Source organism: Amblyomma mixtum, chromosome 1, assembly GCF_055824585.1.
Source record: "Amblyomma mixtum isolate Tamu chromosome 1, ASM5582458v1, whole genome shotgun sequence".
NCBI lineage: Eukaryota > Metazoa > Arthropoda > Arachnida > Ixodida > Ixodidae > Amblyomma > Amblyomma mixtum.
The window spans coordinates 244,217,735-244,232,772 of record NC_143012.1 but is presented as its reverse complement, the minus strand read 5'-3'; positions in this window follow the sequence as shown (position 1 = coordinate 244,232,772).

The following is a 15,038-nucleotide window of genomic DNA, read 5'->3' as shown; positions in this document are numbered from 1 at the left end:
CGCCTGTATAAGGAACGAGCATGTGTTGGGTTAACGTGCTTGTTGGAGAGAGCGCTTGGGACTCCGCACTTTACATCTCGGTGGTGGTCTGACCGGAGCAAGGGAATGCTTGGTATTTTATGCAGCCTTAATAAAGTGGCAGGTTCATAAGATTCCTTAGCGCACTCATACACGGCGCACTGCACCTCCATTCCCATGCTACGAATCGCTCTTCGTGGTTTATTGTGGTCTTGGGACATCGATGTCCTCACTGGAGTTGATATGGGCAACCATATTATCCGCATGATTTTGTAGCACAGCGCCGCTGCTAGTATGAGAATTTAAAATGCTCCCATATAATTTGCTCTTTCCAACAGCTGAGGAGGTCTTGTCTCGAGTGGTCCGTAGTTTTGAATTCTCTCTTTAAATGGTTTCTTCTAGGACCTATTACCACACGACGAAATTGAAGCTTCTACTTTGAACGAGACAGCTCTCAGAACCTCTTCATCTTTCTTCCTATTCCCGGGAAGCCTGACAAAAACTTCTGAATAGCCGCTTACCTCAACCGACCCCGCCTGTCTGAGTGGGTCTGAGGGATTTTTTTTAAAGAGTTGAGGGGTTTCCTCATTAATGGAAGTGTTTTCTTCTGTTATCATTTTGACGAGCTCTGCAACAATACAGCTGCCCAGCGATCCCGCACAACTAGACCCTTGAAAAGAATGCTGAAGGGAACCGTGGCCATGGTTCAGAGTTTTGGAGCAGCAGTTTTTGTCAGTATTTCACAGAACACAGACTTAAAAAGCATGAATATGGTCTAGTAGGACTGAGTTTTGAAGAACGAAACCCGTAGTAACCTTCGACAGAAATTTTCTAGCGGAGAAGCGCATACTACAGGGTTTTAGTTGGACCCTAGCTGCAAATGGTGATTGTTTCTTCCCGAGCACACCACACTACAACGTCGGTGACTTATCAGGGTTGTGCTTCCCCTTTACACAAAAGATTAAACGGGATCATAGAATTGTACGATATTTCAGATACACCATCTACCGAAAAAAGCTTCCTTACAACATGTATAGATGTTATGTGTACTTTATTTTAAAGCTGTAATAAAGGCATGATCGCATGATCGCAATTGATATCATCGTGAACGGTATCTGTTAATTACGGATCATCGCGATGAAACCTTCTTTGCATCCTAGCAGCGTTAAACTGCACAATTCGCCCCAATGCTGAAGGCCTGGTGTTGCAACTATAAAGAGCGCACCACTGCAAGTGGCCAAACAACGCTCGTCTTGTTAGTTAGGCTATGAGCATACACGCATATCGTTTTACTGCTCTTAAATGGGCCCAATACAGTGATATTTGAAACGGTGATTCAAAGCTCGCCTTGCTTTCGGACTGCTGTTTAAAATAACGTTTGAAAACGTTCACAAGAACTATTACGGCGAAAGCCTTTAATGCCTCATAGTTGTCGACAGAAGGTTGTCAGCAGAAGGTTGCCAGCAGAGGTGTCACGCTTTTCGGTTGGTCGAAGTGGTTATGACGTTAGAATGCGCGGATTCGCAGCAATGAGGTCACCCACGGATGCCTGACGCCCCCTTTTGGTGCAGACGACAACTAATAATATAGTGGTTGTCCGCTCCGACAGGGGGCTTAGAGCATCCGTGGGTGACTACATTGCATACCTCATTACTGCGAACAGAGCCATGGATACAACCGAACACATTGGAGCAGAGAAAGAGTCGTGCTAAAGAAGCAGTCAAAGTCGGCAGGGAAAGTGTGTAGTTGTAATGTGTAGTGAAAGTGTGTAGTCAAATAAAGCACTAGTACAGCACAGACAGTCTCGCAGTCAATGCCAAACAGTCCGCCAGGAAAGGCTTTCGCTTTGCAGCACTTTAGAGAACCAAAGTGCCCCGCGAATTTTTTTTTCTGTAGGCAACATCGAAGATATGAACATTTTCAAAACCAAGTGAGAATTGGCTGGGGCTGGGTGTTAGTGTTGTACAATAAAAAAAAGAAAAGGAGCGAGCTTGACGACAGTGAAGGGGAGAGCCAATCACATTAGGACCGCGTGGTGTTTTTAATGTCGTCTTTTTCGTAACGTTCCATTCCGGCAATGAATTAACATAGTGTTGAATGCGTGCTCTGGTGACAGGCATGAGTAAATTAACGTTGCATAAGAAGGTGCCCACTTTAGTCACAGGTTCATTAAAATAGGCGCAACTTAGTCTTCACCCCATGGAAGGCACGGGTTCGTGCCGCTTGCCGCAGTGTTGGCAATTAGCCTGATTGGTTCCCCGAGGCAGTTCGCTGATCAGCGCTCCCGGCCTACATTTTCTGACTTTTGCTTACTCATTGCATACTCGCCACCGCAACCGAGGAACACTACTGGCTTCGGTTAGTTTAGGTTAGTTAGGCAGATGCTCAGGCACACGAACGGATGAAAGACTCGAGCTCGCATAGGAAATCCAATAACTGATGGAAGGGGCAAGTGAAAAAAAAAATAATGGAGGCGACAGTAATCTGGCTCATGTACTCATTTTGTTTCCGTACTTCCATCTAATTCTATTCACGTCAATTTTCCCCTCTCTGATTGCTATCAAAAGCAGTAAAACCTATCATTAGCGGTTTGAGTTTCTTTTTTTGTAAAGTAGCACGTAATAGTGTATAAATAACGGCGCATATATAGAGCCGCTATTACATTAAATGGAATAAATTTCCCTTCATAAATGCCAGGCAGATGTTGGGTTGCTCGCTCAAAGTTGTTGCTTTCGTATTTACTCTAGTGGATATAACTGTTATCCCCAGTTGCGGTAGAAAAAAAAAATTAGACGCGATTGTTGCTAATTAATTTCATGCCCAATCCATGAAACTGCTCCGTAAGATTTATAGAGAAGAGTTAGACAGGGGGATGAAGTAGAACAACAAGCCAAATTGCAGTACGAGGGGGTACCCAAAAGAAACCGGACTAAATTTTTTGGTCGGCAAAGCTTCTGTGGAACCGCGTTTTGCCACTAGGAGCGCATAGAACGAACATTCCAGAGTCAGTAAGCCGAGTGCCGTCGTTGAAGGAGGTCAGACTAGTTTAGGCAGAGTTTTAGAGTGACGACTGTTTTGTGTGAACGTCGTTTTTGCAATGGCTGATTTTCGTGAACAGTGTGCGCCGGTGAAATTCTGATTTTTGCTCGGAAAAAGTTGAATGGAAACTCTTGAAATATTAAGAAAGACGTACAAGTATGATGCTATGGGGACAACTCAAGTGTTCCTGAATCGAATCCTGAATCAAAGCAACAATCATGCCAGTGGAAAACTTCAAATTCATCTCGCCTTAAGAAAGCTCGTCAGGTGAAATCAAACCTCAAAACAATGCTGATTTGTTTTTCAACGTGAGAGGAGTCGTCCATTGAGAATTCTTTCCGCAGGGTCAGACAGTTTGCCAGGCTTTCTACTTGGATGTTTTGAAAAGATTGGGCAACAGTGTGCGGTGGAAGCGGCCAGATTTGTGGCGGTCGGGTGTCTGGTTTTTCCATCATGGCAATGCCCCTGCTCACACAGCCCTGTCTCTACGACAGTTTTCGACCAAAAATGGCATGACCCCTATTCCTCAACCGTTATACTCTGCCGACCTTGCCCCGTGCTACTTTCTTTGTTACCTAGAATGAAAAAATAAGTGAATGGAAAGCGTTTCGCTGATGTTGCTGAGGTGAAGAAAAAAACGACGGAGGCACTGTCAAGCATTACAAAAGATGAATTTAAACAGTGTTTTGAAAAATGAAAAGAAAGATTCGACAAGCGTATCATTGCAAGTGGGGAATACTTTGAAGGAGATTGAAGGTCTGTGCTTAAAATGTGAACAAATAAGTTCAAACAAAAATAAGTCCGGTTTCTTTTGGGTACCCCCTCGTATCTCTGAGCCTCGTAAAGAAATTTATGTTGGAACTCAAGTTCACTCAAAACTTTCCTCCTCTTTCCTGTTTTCTTGAACGCGTGCACTAACGTGAAACATATAAGAGCCACGTTCTGTCGCTGTACTCTCTCACGTATGCGAGACGAATGAAAATCAGACTGAGGCCATCTGAGAGAGAGAATGAACATACCGCGAGAGGCTGTACTTAGAACTGAAATAACCCACGGAAGGTCGGTTGCATTTCCTCACGTCTGTTGACTCTTTTCTTGGATGGAGGCTATAACGTGCGTCTCAGAGAACAGCGAGCACGTATACGAAGACAGTACCGAGATCGCAGTGCTCTCCCTAAGGGACTAGTTTTTCATCTTTGCTTTCTACGAGTCTATCTCTCTACACGTTGTCGTAGCACAGGAAGCATGCCTCTGCTAGGGTGGGTTCTTACAAGTGTGCTGCGGGCAAGGTTATTGCCGTCTCGTTTTGATATTGTGCTGCTCTTGATTGTTCTCGCCTTTTGCCCGAATTGTCGTTCTGAGATGTGCGCAAGGGAAGAAAAAAAAAGATCAGACTTCGGGATGTGCACGAGGTGAGGTTCTCCGTCGAGAGGAGCACGTTTTGCTCGCACCCTTGTTGGTCTGTGTGCCCGCGCAGGCGTCTCGCAGAAGAGCAATGGAAGACGGCCTGAGATTCATGGGAGCTCATATATGTAGCTGTATAATAATGGCGTTGCCACGCCGGTTCCTTTACTAGCTACATACGTAATGCCCCAAACATGCGTAAGTGCAGCTAGACAGCGGGGGAGGGGAAAGGAGTTATTTGCTGAGGTCAGTAACAAACTAGAGAAAGGATGAAGGATAAAAAGGAAGGAAATAAAAACCGTGCTTCTTCCAAGCGAGCCAGTGAGACATTATACTAAGACAACAGAACGGACATTGACATACCAGCAGGACAACTCATTTATGAAGAACTCCCCACTGCCTTAGAAACTTTTATTCTAGAGGCCCGTGTGCTGTGCGATGTCAGTGCACGTTAAAGAACCCCAGGTGGTCGAAATTTCCGGAGCCCTTCACTACGGCGTCTCTCATAGCCTCAGTCGCTTTGGGACGTTAAACCCCAATAAACCAAACCAACCAAACTTTTATTTTGGTTTTTATTTTGTAGTCGGGGCTCTTTTGCAGTACCGTTACACCCGCTACAAATCACCGAGCAGCCTGATACACCGCTCTTGCTTTCAGCTAAGACCGTATCCATGACTTTTTGTGGAGAAAAACGAACACGACAATTATTGCACTGCAAGAAAACAATCATTAGATCAGCAGTCTTTGTCAAAAGTATAAAGACCGAGGGGTCTGCTTCTGAGCACTGCAGAGTGGCTTCTCTTGCATACTCAGGGATCGCAATCTCACGAAGGCCGGAGGAACTTAAGTCCTCAACCCTCCCAAGCTTAGAACTGTCAAATGTGCTTAAGAGCCCCGCTACACTGCTTAGAAGCAAACCTCTGGGGCTGTATATTTTTGACAAAGACTGTACTTCAACTTGTATTCGGTTCCGGGAACTGAGCTCAACCTGCCTGTACACCCTGTATGAAAAGCTTATAGCCTAAACGGGTTGTTGCTCTAAGCCTTGTAGTTGGGCTCGTGTGGCGTGCGTAAAAGTCCTAATCTTTAGAGGGAAGAGAACCAGAGTTCCTTATATCTTCCAAGAGATTTGGAATGTTGACGATGCATATAACGAGTTACACAATATGGCCCAGAAGCAAGCTCTTCTGGCCTCTAAACTTGTAACAAATCGTGCACATTGAATGACTAGCATAAAGCGGGAAACGCTTATATCTCGAGGTACTGAGAGGTTTATTCTGCTTTAAGCTTCCCTCATAATTCCTCTGAGGTTAAAAATAAAACTAAACACTTTCCAAAGGGGTGATCGTGAAAATGTACTTTTTGAGCAACGCTGGTGTACAGGCGGAGTTAGCCCAGAAGCCCAGTCGCCACCACGGCCACCCGAGGCCTGGCGACCAAAGATTGTTGGCCACCCTGGAGGGTCGCGTGGAGGGTGAAGACTGCTACAAAAAAAAATGAAAATGGAAACAAGTGCTCGAGCTGAGGCGCCGTGAACAGGCGAGGACTGTAACTACGGGTGACCTAGTCACTAAGTCGTCGTTGTTGTCACTTGTGTGCTTACTACCGACGTAAAAAACTAAGTGCATGAAGTCTTGTTTAGTGACAATACCTGCCGTGTACACCTGGCAGCGGAACACGCTAAGGCATGCATGCGTTCCTGCAGTGGGGTAATCTAGGCGTTGAACGAATGAAGCCGCAACTGTTTTCACAAATTGACGAAAGAGAATAAAATCAGGCCATGTTATGCATGTGCTTCCTCGTTTGGCGATGGGTATACAATCAGGGGATAAACCGATTTTATTCCCCAGTGACGGAATAAATGCCTAGGTCATGGGAAATGGCAAGCATCTCTTTGAAACCATCATATCGGCAGTTATTTATTTAAGGGGTACCCCCCTTAAGAAAAAAATAAATTATACGAACCATGGATGCGGCAAAAGAAAAAAAGTTTCTTGCATCCAAGGCCAGAAAATATGTCATGAGCACGGGGTTCTGGTACATTCATTCTCACATTATGTAACAACCCCAGGCTGCTAAAAATGCCTGTCTTCTGTGAGGCACACGCGGATTTTGAAAAAAGTAGCCGCCAAAGGTGCAGCTGTGAGATGTGCTGCGGTTAGACTAAACCGATTGTTTTTGAGCTTAAAGTTATAGTGCGCTAGAACTTATAGTGGCCGTTCTCCACATTTAGGCATTGTTTTTTTTGTCTGTCTGTTTTGTCTGAAGCCGGTTTTATGGCAGGCTGCTCACCTGTCCACCGTGTCAGGCGGCAGCCCATTTAATTGGGAGATACTGCTCTCGAAGAGCAACCTAGATTGCAAACCAACCAAAGCGGCCCAAGTCTCACAAATGGCAACACCTGCCACACCACCTGCCTTGTGCCACTACGCTACTGCTCACCTGCTTACCGGGTGGCTGACTTGCCAAGGTGTTACCGGTGTTAACCAGGCGAGAACCCGGGGTGCTAATTAGGCGACACCAGTCCTAACAGCACCGAGCTAAGCGGAATGAGCAGCAGCGGTTAGGAGGAGAAAGTGATTCGAATGATGCTTGCATAGCAGCTAAACGGAAGAAGTTGGGGTAGTAATTAGGTGGTAGCCCGGTACCACCTAGTACAGGTCGTAGCTCCAACCGACAGTTGACGTCATGCTAGTGTTCATATCCGCATTTGGCCTAATTACCCAAATCAACTGACTTTTTGTGTTTATCGTCGGCACTAAACGCTATTCGTACCAAAGCAGGAAGGCGAGTCGCGGTAATCGTATGCAGAGCAATAGTCGAATCTGAAGCCGTGACACATGAAGAACCACCCATTAAATAAAAATTTGTTCTTTCTTTCAGTGCTTAGCGTCCGTAAGTCTCTTTTTATTTCTCAATCGAAGTAAACCGGTCACATATTACGCTTGTCTTCATAGCTATTCTTTCGATTTTATGTCTTTTAACGGCGTACATCAATGACATGTATCGGGGGCCTTTTTTATAGGTTTCGTTTTATGCCCGCTAAATAAAAACGTGGTAAGTACCGCATTAGACTAGCTTTACACTAGTAGACACGTGGCAACGTTTCTTTAAGGACTGAGCGTAGATGTTTGCCCAGCAAAACCAACTTAACCCCCTCTGCACAAAGAATACGAGCTAGAGAGGGCGGCAAAGACAATGTGTTTGCAGTACCGCGCTCAGTATGGAGAACATCGCGCTTTGATCGCGGAAACAAACATTGACGGCGCCCACCCTAGCATCGGTAAGGGAGGATGTAGCGATACCTCCGTCCTACCCTGTTGACTCCATCCATTATCATTCTTATGAACCCATTATTCTCTGCCCGTGCCGTACTTCCCTGTTAGCGTGAGCCTTGATACAAGAAACCCCTCTACCTGGCGGAAACATAGTCTATTTCGGTGTTTCGCTTTTTTTTTTTGCCTTTCGAGTGAGCGTAGGCAGATGCGTATTAAGCTTCTGAGCGTCACACATACAATGTAGAATTCGATTTCAGTTTGGCCTAGAGCTCACACGTGTGCGGAAAAGGATGAAACAATAAAAAGAATAAGAAGGTTTTAACGCCGTTAATCCGAGTATGACGTGCGAAAGCACTTGTACTTCGAATTCGCTTGACTCTTGCCTGGACATTGCCTTGCATTATCCTCCAAGACAATGTCTTTTGAACTTTCGTACCACGTGACCTTCCCCTAGCCACACCGTATCTATGTCATTTCATCTCAGAGGTCAAAGGTCAGAGGCCAAGAGTCAAAGGTTGAGGCTTCTGAGACCCGTCAGTTTTTTTCATGATTGGTAGTGAAGTAGGGCTTTAGGAAAAAAAAAAGTACCGTATACCTGCAACAGCCGGGAGCTCTTCCAATGTACTACTGCTTCGTTTCATCTAGGGGGTGGTGGTGTTTTGATTGAGATTACTAGAAGAGATTGCACTTCAGGCTCGTCGTTCTCAGTGCTTAGTTTTTCAGGGGGATAAAACTTCATTCTACTGCACAACTGCTGCGTTAGCTGGAAAGGGTTATATGATACCTGCAAATAGCTTTGCGCTGGTTTCTTGGAACATTACTTTGCGCTCGTAGGAAGGATATAGAGTCAGGATGAAAGCTCATCGGGCGTGTGTCGTTGCGCAAGCACAGTGCTGTCGATATCGAACGTAACAGCAGTGGGCGGTTGTCGCGCTTTTCTGGAAAAGGAGCGACCGATGCGTTCCCCACCTATAAATTTCGTATTAGGTGCCATCGAAAGCGTGCACACCGGCGACACATAGATGGCGTCAACCAGGGTGAGGCAGCCAGTGCACAATTTTAGGAGGAATGCTGGTGCATGTATCGGACGATACACTTAAGCAGCCCTCCATTAGGCTGGACAACCACTTCCCAAAAAAGCACTATGAAAACCAGTACAAACCCTTACTGTGACAAAGGAAGAAGCACGTTCGCGAACTAGGTTCTGGTAATCGTAAGGCAGTCACTGATATAAAGATTCCTTTCTTTATTCTACTCCATCATTTTTGCTTACATGTGACTCTTTGGCGAGGGGGGGGGGGGGGGGGGGGGGAGGAGGTGCATAAGCACCGGTTTGCACTGGTGCTTTAAGCTTCGAATATTTTGAGCACACCCTGTGTTCTTTGGAAAGTTAATTCTCTACCTGTTGTTCGCATTTTTCTTTCACGCCTATGAGAGACACCTGAAAACTAATCGAAATTTCAGTGCAAGGGGTAATGCTCCCAAAAAAGAAGTTGAATATACTCCGCTCTTGTTTTCCTCCAGAAAGTAACAAGCATTCCTGACAGGCTTCCATTCGAACATCAGTTTTCCTGACAAGTACGCGGCATAAACGGCCGCGCTATACTTATTAGAGGCGGAAGACACCTCGCTGCTGTATGTGACTGGTGTTAAGGCTCCCGTTTCTTAGAAGTGCGCACTCAAGCCCAGAAAAACTTCCAGCCAGGTCGGTAAAGTGCGGGAAGTGCTTCGTTGAGTTTGTCGTGTCGCTTAACCAGCAAAGTGTAGAGTACAAGTCGAAATCTAATCGCCGTAAAGAAATCGGAGTAAAACAAAAAAAGAAGGAACGAATGCCCACTCCAAAGAAGAAAGATGAAGAAACACTCCAACAGCATCACCGCCGAGATGGAACTGGTCTCGACACGAATCCATTACGGTGCTTCCTCAGTAAAACGATTTCTTCGCTGGAATTCGTGCTTTTTGTTTTCGCCTTTTTTGCTGACGCAGGGACGTATCAAGGAATAAGAAAAAAAAAACAGTTTAATGTAGAAAACACAACTTCAAATGCCCCGGTGCTCTTTTCTAGAACGAAGATGATAAATGCAGTTAGGGCTTTAGGAAGCTATAGGAGTCAGTCTGACCAGATGATCTTTGTGTAATGTGGAATGGAAATTATGTGTTGATCTTCCATGTCTCGAAGGGCCGGACTGCCAGCAGCTCTCACCCAACAAGATTTTGCTCCTGTTTAACCTGGTCTAAGAAAAACATTACTTCTGGCGTCCGAGAGGAACTTCCTAACCCAAAATGAACCCGGTTAGAGGCTACCTTATTTTGGAAACATGGGCGCTAAACAGCTAGATTCTTAGATGACACCGAGTATGACGATACACGTCAGCTGCCAGTTTCCAGTATAACCATGTTTCTTCTTGCCAGTACAGTCAAGCGAGACGTTGCGCCACTGCTCCCGCCGTTACCAGAGGCGGTGGCTAACACCGTCGAGGTTGACATGCCCGACACTCGCACGAAATGCTGCGATGTCATAGTTGAGCTTAATCCTGTTATTTTTGTCGGCCATTTTTTTATATTTCCATAGTCGCGTTCGCAGTTTACGAGTATTCGGTGAATTGACCTGATCGACACAATGCTGCATACATTTGAAGTATTTAGCATTTAGCAAGGGGTTCTGCTTCTTTTTATATGAAGTAAAGGTGGCAGTAAGTGACCTTCTCGGCTTTTCATAAGGGACGACGCGATGTGGTCTTTATACAGGGTCTGTTCTGAAAGTAGTAGGGCTCATTTTTTTTAATATAAAATTAATTCATGAGAATAGTGCGAACGATTAGAATTGTTCAAAGTAGCACCCTTCCGCACCTACACGCTGCTGCCAATGAGTTTTCCAGTTTTCGTACGCCTCCAGGAACGCTTGGACAGGAATGCTGTTTAGCTCCCTCGTCACGGCCTGTTAACCGCCTCTACCGATCCGTGATGTTTCCCCTTGAGCGTCGATTTTATTCTCGGGAACAGAAAAAAGTCTGGCGGGGCGAAGTCGGGGCTGTAGGGGAGCTGAGGCAGCGTTGGTGGCTTGTGCTGGGCAAAAAATCGGTGCCCTCATTCGCATGATGAAGAAGATCCTGGCAGATCGCTTTCCGGTTGGCCTTTTGCTCCTCTGACAACACTCCCGGCGCTAACTTCGCGCACACTTTCCTCATGGTTAAGTTTTCTGTCACGATCCCAAAAACTAGGGTTTGATTAATGCTCAAGTCATGAGCAATCAATCTGATACTCATCCTACGATCACTGTTCAGTAACTGTTTCACTCGCTACACATTTTCGTTGGTCTTGCTGGTCGAAGGGCGTCCGGAGTGGTCGTCGTCTTCCACTCTTTTCTTACCTTCTCGGAACAGCTTGTGCCACTCAAAAAACACCTGATCTACCCGTGACAGCATTACCGTAGGCCTCGTTAATCATGTCGCGAGTCTCTTGGCCCGTTTTACCAAGATTTACACAAAATTTGATCGAGTATCGCTGATCCAGTAAATGCTCCATGATTCTGCGTCACGAGACGTTTCGACAGGGGTTCACAGTACAAGTGACCTGCTGTCTTCAACGGCCGAAAGCCGACTGCCGATTACCCCCAGCATTATTAATATCCCCCTTCAACGATCGTGCTCGCACAGACCGCCTCTCGTCCGCCCGTTCGCCCAGGAAAAAACCAGTCCTACTACTTTCAGAACAGAGCCTGTATTTAGGTTCAATCCCAAATTTAGGTCTGCATACATCTCTGATGGGGTTCTCTGATTATTTCTATAACTTAGACGGATTATTGTGTGTACCGTAAAAGACAACGTTTTGCCAACGGCTTCGATTTTGCTGACGGACTCCACTTGTTGCATGAGCTAATTATATCCGCTTGTTGAGTTATTAATATTTCATCTGTTCTGCGTCTCTCATAGCCTGAGTCGCTTTGGAACGTTAAACCCCATAAGCCAAATCAACCAAACTTTTATCTGTTCTTGAGTTAAGCGTTGTTTATAACTCACATCTTTCATCATAACCTCCTGTTTCGAAAAGCTGATTTCAATACTGTCAACTTTATCTTTTAATGCTGTCTCATCTTTCTGAAGGCTTTTCCAGTATTCCTTTTCAAGGGCACAGAAGACCGGGGTCGGTCTTCATTTCACCCGCAAGCAACAATAATGAAGCCAAATAGAGTGCGTGGCTTGCAAAAGAATGCGAACGTCTTTGTTGTGATCCGATACGTGTTGTCCTGCGATAATGAGCAGCAGCAAATGCCATCATGGGAGGAGCCTACAACTCACATAACGCTTTGAAAATACGCTGGGTAGAGGAAGCACTATCTTGAAGAAACAACAATGCTGCAAATAAAATGTTCGCAAATAAAATATGTTCGCAAATGTTCGCAAATAAAATATGCAACCATCGCCACCACCAGGTTCCGGCCCCTATTTCAATATGTTACCAAGTCTGGATACACTAAGCGGACACTTTAACTTTGAAGCATACGCCGAAAGTTACAATAGCGAATTTCCATAATGTGTTGCATGCATATAATAGTTTGGAAACCCTCGCTCTCCAGCACAGCTCTTTAGTGGCACCCTGTGATGCCTTGTTTCGCTTTGGCGCGCTTGTGTATTGCAGAGGCGCAGAATTCCCCGGTAGAAGAACGTGTCTCGCATACCCTCTTGCGTAAGCCGTGCTTTCCTCACCGCCTTTACGCATTTTTTTTCAATATTAAAGTTTCAAGCACTCTTCGTGTAAGCCTCGAGCACCGTCCTGTTGCGCGCCATTCCTCCCCCGGTGGAGGGTAGTCTCGTATGCGAGCCTTGCTCGACAACACCCTGGCTACTAATAAACGGGCACAGCAATAACGGCGAACAAGCATGCCGCGGTGTTTTTTCTGCGATCTGGCTCGAAGCGAAGAGGAGGCAATAGACAAAAAAGGCGATAAAACAAGGCTTCTCGGGTGTCGTGGGAACGATGAAAAGGAAGAGAAAAGAAGAGATTACATGTAAGGAGTTTGGTCGTGTGAAAAGCTTGCTGAAGGAGTGCAAAGAAAAAACAAAACGTGATTCAAAAGCAATGAAACTATGAAAAAAAAGGTTAGCAGTGTGGAGAGGCCAGATTCCTGAGACGCGAATATCCTCAGGAGTGGTAAATGTTTAGATGGCGGAGAGGATGCTGTCGTAGAATAGGTACAGAGGGAGCAGTTTTGAGTCTGGCCGAGTGCGTTAAGCTTCGGGTTTATCTTGCCGCCTTTTTCTCTCTCTTTTTGTTCCAGGCGTCCGATTATGCTCCTTTCGGAGCCTTCGGATGATAGCATATGCTCTAGTTCTTCTGCTGGCCGAAGAAAGCTTCACACTGATGGATAAAAAAAAGAAAAAAAAAAGCCGGGGAAACGGGCGATTACTGTTCGAGCTGTGCTTATAGTATGCCCTGTTTTCCCGTAACTCCAAAGCGTTTATTAAATCATTAAACTAGGAGCTAAATGCAACTGAAAAAGAACACTAGATATGAACGAGCAGAGTGCGTAAAGTATAAAGAAGGTGGTGTAGATGTCTTAGATCGTTAAGGAATCGTTCAATGGAGTAAACCAGAACATCGCAGTTTTAGTTATTGCTATCTTTCTATTGAGTGCAGGCAGATGCACGCCTATTCTTGATTTTCTCTTTCGCTCTGTGGAAGAGATATGAGGAGTGGTCGAGATAAATTTTTAACCACATATTGATGGCATTTTTTTTCTTGTTAAGTTCTTTTCCTGTGAACGCTTGAGAGATTGGCTTCGCTTGCGCAGTCCTGTACCTCGTTGCTCCTGTTGCTTTCTTACTTGGCATTTATTATAATGAAAACACACCTAAGCAGAAACAGGCGAAGTGCGTTAGCGGTTGGTTTTACGAATAATCACTATTTTATCCAGCTTGCGTCTATTCCCTTACATACATACATTCAGGGAAGGCTGTCAGAGAGTCCCCGAAAAGTTTGCTTTTAGGCTTGGGAACATGGCTGCAATGATACGGAAGCGCTTCGAATTACTTTCCCGCCATCAGTGAAACAAATATTATTAAGAACTGAATATTTTCTGTCCTTTAGGCTCACATCGCCGTTAGAACCCCCAGAAAGCAAATGATAATAGTGAAACCATAAAGATAAAAAGGAACTGAATAATTTCTGTCCTTTAGGCTCAGATCGCTGTTAGAATCCCCTTTCCTGGGAAAGGAAATGATGAAACAGTGAAATCATAAATATTAAAATAAAGAACTGAATAATTTCTGCCATTTAGGCTTTCATCGCAGTTAGAACCCTTATCGTGAGAAACTGAATGACAAAACTCGTTCCAAGAAATCTTTCCTTATTTCTTTTTTTCTGGTGGAGAACCGATACGAGCTTCCTTCGGGATTGAACCAGAGTGCAAGACACAACCGTTCGGAGCTTTCTTGCGACCGAGAATTGATTGTAGTTGTTCCAGACTACGGCCCAGTTATGTGGAGAACCACTGGCCTATAGGATTGCTTGCATACCGCAGACGTTCTGCATATTGTTGTTGTTGGTGTTTACCTCTCTACGCATGAGGCATAGCCATGATGAGGGTTTTCCAGCATTTGGTCAGGAATGCCAGAGAGAATGATTGAAGTGATTGGAAAGTAAGGGGGGGGGGGGAGGTTTTATGCTTATATGAACCAGAGTGAAATGAAAGAGAGAAAATTAACTGAAACAGTAAAGTTTACACTAATGATTAGAAATAAAAAAAATGTAGAAAAACGAGAAGGAGTTTTGAAAGTTGTGCTATGCTGAGATGGTTATCGTCTTCATTGAGACAGTGCAAGACATTTAACTACGTAACTGAGAATTTAATGGTAGCTTCTATGGCCACAAAGAGGCTATTAGGTTTGTGTTCTTGTTTGAACGAGGAGTTACTGGTCTGCGCAAAAAGTATTATGAACAACATTTTCGTCATTGGCATTAAGATGAATGTCGCAGCTTGCATCGACCTTATTCTTTCAACGCACTGAAGCTTTCAAATCAGCCATGTGAGAGCTGGTTCTGATAAATGTAACTGCAGAAATAATGAGACAGGGCAGCTGAACTTGCAGCAGTCTCAGGATTGAAAACCAGGTTATTTCACATTACGTCGAAAAAAGGAGGGGGGGGGGGGGACATGCAAGTATAATGCGAGAGCTGGGAAGCTAGGAAGGGGACAAAATGAATTTTACCATCGCGACTACTTTTCATTAATGGTCCTTCACTCCTGCCTGTAACCACGTACTTATTGACATGCTCAACGACTGGCTTTTCGAGCATCGT